The following is a 6,013-nucleotide window of genomic DNA, read 5'->3' as shown; positions in this document are numbered from 1 at the left end:
AAATTAGGAATTACACGTAATTACTAAACATTTCAGTAAATACCTGTAATTACTAGCCAATTTAGTAATTACATGTATTTACTTGTTGTTTCAGTGATTACTGGTATTCACTGATTTTTTTTGTAATTTTTACAGCTATTTACTAACTTGATATATTTGTTATAAAATTAAAGATATAATTCAAGAAACCAAATAATAAAGTAAAAGGGTAGGTATTTTAGGGCTTACTTAATTAAGGATTAAGGAATATAACACACATCAAAAGTGTATACTATTTAGTGTTAGTGAACTAATACTGGAAAATGGTTGTTTTAACAGTTTTGTAACTCCCTAAAATTCATTTTCAACATGCAAGACAATGATATCAATCCACTATTAAGAAATGCATTAAATTGTGAGAATTTTATAGGCAACTTTGTTACCTCCATATTCCATAATGCCAAATTTTGTTGAATACTCCAGACAGTTCTTAAATTCTCAGAATTTCTTTAAATCAAAATCTCCATTAGGCATACTTGACCAATGACACAAGTTAAATTCCTTTACAAAATAGGTTTATTTAAGACTTCTTTTGTCAGACTGTTGCGATAAAGCTGACATTCTTCACAAACAAATTTATACACTTTGATGGTGTTAAGAGTCACATTTCATATTTCTGTGTTTCTCTTTTTTATGAGTTTTTCAAGACCTCCAAACTTAAGCTTATAAACCTGCAACAAAATTTTATCATCATTTTTACTTGTTTAAGAATCATCTTTTTGTGGATTGTATAAATCAACTAACTTGTTCATCCCTTTTGTTTTACTTTCAATGTTGTCATTCTGTTTCTTATTGTCGAAACTGCGACTATTGTCGCAAAAACGAGACATAGCAAACCATTCTGTCGTCAGTAGCGTCCACACATATTCACTATGTGGTTAAAGTTCTACTAAACCTGAACAGAAGCTTGTTTATGATCAGAAGATAATTTTCAAGAAGTAAATTTTGTAAAAGTAAAATTTATTTTTCCGTATTTTACTTATAAATGGACTCAGTTTTTATGTCAGTGAACATTACATTCACACTGTGGTTAAAGCTTTTAAAATTTTAATAATTTCTCAAACTATCCTGGATTTCTACCAAGCTTGGACAGAAGCTGTATATGATCATAAGATAATACCCATAAGTAAAAAAAAATCCTTTTTCATATATTCCTTATAAATGTACTTCGTTTTTCCCCAGTTAATATACACTCTGCAGGTTTTTTTTTAAACATTTATAAGATTTCATAAACCATCCTGGATTTTAACCAAATTTGGACAGAAGCTTCTTACAGTACTTGTCAAAAGATAGTTTCTGGAGGAAAATTTTAATATTTTTTTCCCATTTTTGTTGAGCCTGCAACTAACAGCTAAAGTAGGCAAGATATTGGTTCCGCGAAACCTTACAATTTTAAATCTGAATACATCAGTAATATATCTCCAGCTACGCGTTGAATTGTAGGTCACATGCTTACGTATTCATTTAGGTCCACTTATTCACTTGCAAGTGCACCAATACAAGATTGACTGCTAAAATATTATTTCACTATATCATTTTCATTAATTATTTAACAAAATAGAAATCATATCTTATTTTTTTTGTATATATCTCGTAGCTAATGCTCCTATAACAAAAAGGTACATTTTAGGCTAATCACTTTTTAATAAAAGTACTCACTGATGTTCTATAGTTGGTATTTCCATAACTTTTGATCAGCTGACCATATTACAACATTGTTTTAACAGTTAGTAAATAGGTGTAAAAATTCATTTTAAAATTAGTAATTACTGGTAATAACTGGGCCGTTTCAGGAATTACTTGTATTTACTAAGTGCATTGGGGATTACATGTAATTCCTGAATTTTAGTAATTACATGTAATTCCTAATTTCACCTATTTACTGTAACATATACAATACTTATAAAAAGTAGATGATGTGGTATGTTTGTTGTCAACGGACAAGTTTCCTTAAGAAACCAAAGGAAGTATGTGTTAATAACCATACGTCATCGTAATACCTTCAACAAAAACCCATTAAATAAAAATGTAAAAGGTTACCGTTTTGCACAAAAATGGAGAGAAAAAATATAGAACAAAGAACTTTCTGAGCGTTTGAATCATATGTCTTTAGCAGCTTAAATCTCCTTTTTTGTGAACAATGGAGAATGACAATAGTATTGCGGGTTTGTTTGTTTGTTTTTTGTTGTTTTTTTTTTGGGGGGGGGGAGATAAGTAAGAGCGAGGTTGCAGTAAAAGTTTTAAGCTTGGAATAGTTTCCCGTAAGATTAAAAAGTTGTATTTTAAAAGAAAAATGTATTTTATAGCCATTAAGAATCACTTGCTGTAAGATTTTTTCAACATAACTTTTTTGTCTGAACGGTTATCAGGTTTTTTTTCTCGAAAGTTCGATAGAACACTAAAACAAATCACTATTTTATGAAAAGGCAGACTAGAATATATCAGAGAATGAAGACGAGATAACCTATAGAGACCACTATAAACAAAACTAAGATTTCTTAGCTTTTTCATTTCAAAATTCCAAAATAAATAAATATTTTTGATAAAGTATTACGGGGGAGGAAGTGAACAATGTGTCCTACTTTACTATATTTAAATATTTTTATGAATAAAAATCAAATGTGCCTTAATTATAATTGAAAATGAGTAAATGGAAAAAATACCTAACTAAAATACACTTTTATTTTAATATTGATAATATCACTAAGCTTTTAAGTTTTGTGTGTCAAATACACCATCTCTGTAGTCCATTTTTTTTTGCATTTTTTTATATTGTGAATTTAAATGTAGCCTTAATTTATATTTAAAAAAAACGATTCTAAAGCCAGATATATCAAACATTTTTGTATCCATCTATCCGTTTTCAGGACAGTAACAATCAACGTAAACACGCCTGGAAAGTAAAATGCGTACTCGGCTGGCTGTAATCAATCATTTTTAGACACCCTCCTAAAAAACAAACCGGGGTGGGGGTTCAGAGATGCAAATCAAGTACTTAGATCAATATTTTATCTTTTTGTGTATGGTTTATGACCCCTTCTGTGGCTTGTCAATTACGAAATGTGCAAACTGAAAAAGTATCAAAACAGCACAGACAATGAATAATAGAGACATAATTTTGTACATATATCAAGGGGAAACTTCTTGCAAAGCATTATTATTTATAGTTCATTACTGTTTTTAGTAGAAAAAGAGAATTTGGTGAAAAGAAAATCACTATTTTTGTAGAAAATTCACAGACGTTTGTAAAGAGATTTTTGTTATGTTTAGCATTGGATCAACGCAAGGGTACATTATCTTTAAAAATCTACTTAAAAGTATTTGAAACTAAAGTTTGCTTTGTTAATTGTGCATTTCAAAATTCCCCAAGGGTTACTGGGAAATCGAAATATGGTCACTTGGTCTTCTCCTGACCGGCAGTAAAACGCTTGCCGAAGTGGGGTACCGTTTGGCTGTGCGGGATGTATCAAGTTAGCAGTCGCGTCCGGTCAGAATGGGGACGTTAAATCCTATGTCTCGTGTAAAGAGAGTGACACGCTCTTTGCACGTTCATAACCCTTGCAGCAAGTCTTTGATGGGTCCGTAGGTGTCCTGCTACAAGGCAAAATTTCTGTTCCTATCCAATACATCCTCATTTTCCAGTGGCAGTCCAAATATCCACGACTATTGGCCTCTTTTATGACAAGACCTACCTATTGTATTTATTGTGAACTTGTTCTCGTCTTGAATATGCATGAAATATTTGCCAATGGACGTTAAGCAACCAACAATCGATCAATCAATAGCTTCATACTACCAATTGAGTTTAAAAAAGAAATTCTTAGATTAAACACCTACATTTAACTTTAAAAGGTCATAACAGTTTAAAACAATACAAATCTACACACACATAAAAACTGGCTTAATTTCAAATGGTTATCAACCTGAATCGCTATAAGATCATATATAAGCTCACCTGTGTCGAGGGGTCGTGTGAGGTTCAGGTATTGTCTTGGCGTCCGCAATTACAAAAAGATCTTTTCTGAAATTACTTGACCAAATGTTACCAAATGATTTTTCAAGAGTGAATCTAGGAAAAACAATATTCATCAACAAATATGACCACTGTCTGTTAAAATGTATTCGAGTTTTTAGTTACAGCCGATTCCATCGAGTATATAGACAAACATAATATCTTTGGTTAGCTTGCTTGTAAGCTAAACCGTACCCTCCTTTCGAAGTAGCCTGGTCCTACAGACAGAAAGATGTGTCATTTGTCGGACTAGTATACTCTTAAAGTAGGGTAGTTTACATAACCTAACAATGACTTTTCTGTTCATCAAGCAATATAACCAAAGATATTCCCTTTGTCTTCACACTCATTGAAATCGGCTTTAATATTGCAAAAATTAAAAGTTCAAGCAATTAGGGCAAAACTTTCCGAGTAAAAAAAATCAAAATGTCTTTCCACCTTGCACATTTCAGAAAATTCAGATCAGATAACGAAACTGGGTCCAGCAAAATTTATAAGCAATTTAAGATTTTGACCCTCACAGTTTCCATTCACCTTCCATTCATGATAATTAAATTGAACTGTAAAACATTTCTTGGTACCTTCTTAATTCCTTTATAAGTCTCATGTAAACATAATTAATTTATGACAATAACTGTTGTGAGCACAAGATCCACTGCACACTTTCAAATTTTGAACTTAAGTTTTGAGACTTTTAATCGACACGATTGAGATTTTTGTATATGAGAACATGGTTTATCTATTAGTTGAAAATGCGGCTTTGAACTAGCTTTCAGTACCTGCGAGCATTCGTTGTTCAATAATGTGTGTCTTTGTGTAATTATTTAATTTGATAAATTGTTGTGTTGGTACACCACTGTAACAATGAAGGAGGAAATGAGGAGGGTTGGTTGGGTGGAAGTGGGGAGGGGTATGCGGAGCGCTGACAAACATGTCTATGCGGCATGGGCTTTGATCATTGTTGAGGCATCAATGTAAGGGGCATTTAATATATTAATAAAACTATTCTTATTTTAGATACTAAATATTGTTCTCTGATATTGGACGAAAGATGTTGCCCTTTTATGTAATTATGTTATACAAGTTACGATCATTTGAAAACACATATTAAACAGCCAAATGGATGCACAAGAGCTAAATAGGAGTAATAGATACTATTGACAACAATTAGCTGCCCAATTTTATTGATTTTGTAACATTTGTTCAAATATGACCAACTTCTAATCCAAAATCACCAGCACCGTATCAGGACCCACCAGCACAATGACAGGACCCACCAGCACAGTATCAGGACATGAGTAAATTGAGAAAATCATCCAAATTTTTATAAATTGCAATGTTTTTTTACAAAATAGTTTTGTCGTGTGGATTGTGGTATAGAAAGCCGGACTCTATGAGCATTTTTGTTTTATTTTTTCAGTTTGAGATTTTCTGAAAATGAGCATTTTTGTGTTAGGCTAACTGAAACAGTTTAGAGGGTCAACTTTTCAATGGTTTATATATGAACCCATAAGAAACAAAATTGAAAAATCTCAACTGTTTTCTTCCATTTTTTATTAGTGAAAACGTCAAAAATCATCATTTTCGTCTTTGTTTACATTTTTTCATTGATCACCAGCACCCGTCAGGACCGAATCACCAGCACAGTACGTTCTCTCGCAGGACAACCATACCCACCGTGTAACAGTTAAACCCCTTGTCCCCTCTTTAATAATGGCTGTCACAATATACCGTACCCAAGTAAACATGACGGTAAATCAACATGTATTGGAACCTATTTGCAAACCCTTTGCCGATTTCATTATTTAAAAAATTGCAAAAAAAAAAAGAAAAGTATCTTGTATTCTTAATGGGATCAAGGATTGGTATAGTTTTAAATCTTTGTTCGAGTGCATAATTAAAAGAAGTATGTAGTCCCTCGCGGTTATTGAATGGTGCTCCGTAAACGGAGCGATCTACGTT

This window comes from Mytilus trossulus, chromosome 3, assembly GCF_036588685.1.
Source record: "Mytilus trossulus isolate FHL-02 chromosome 3, PNRI_Mtr1.1.1.hap1, whole genome shotgun sequence".
NCBI lineage: Eukaryota > Metazoa > Mollusca > Bivalvia > Mytilida > Mytilidae > Mytilus > Mytilus trossulus.
Note: the sequence above shows the minus strand (reverse complement) of the source record.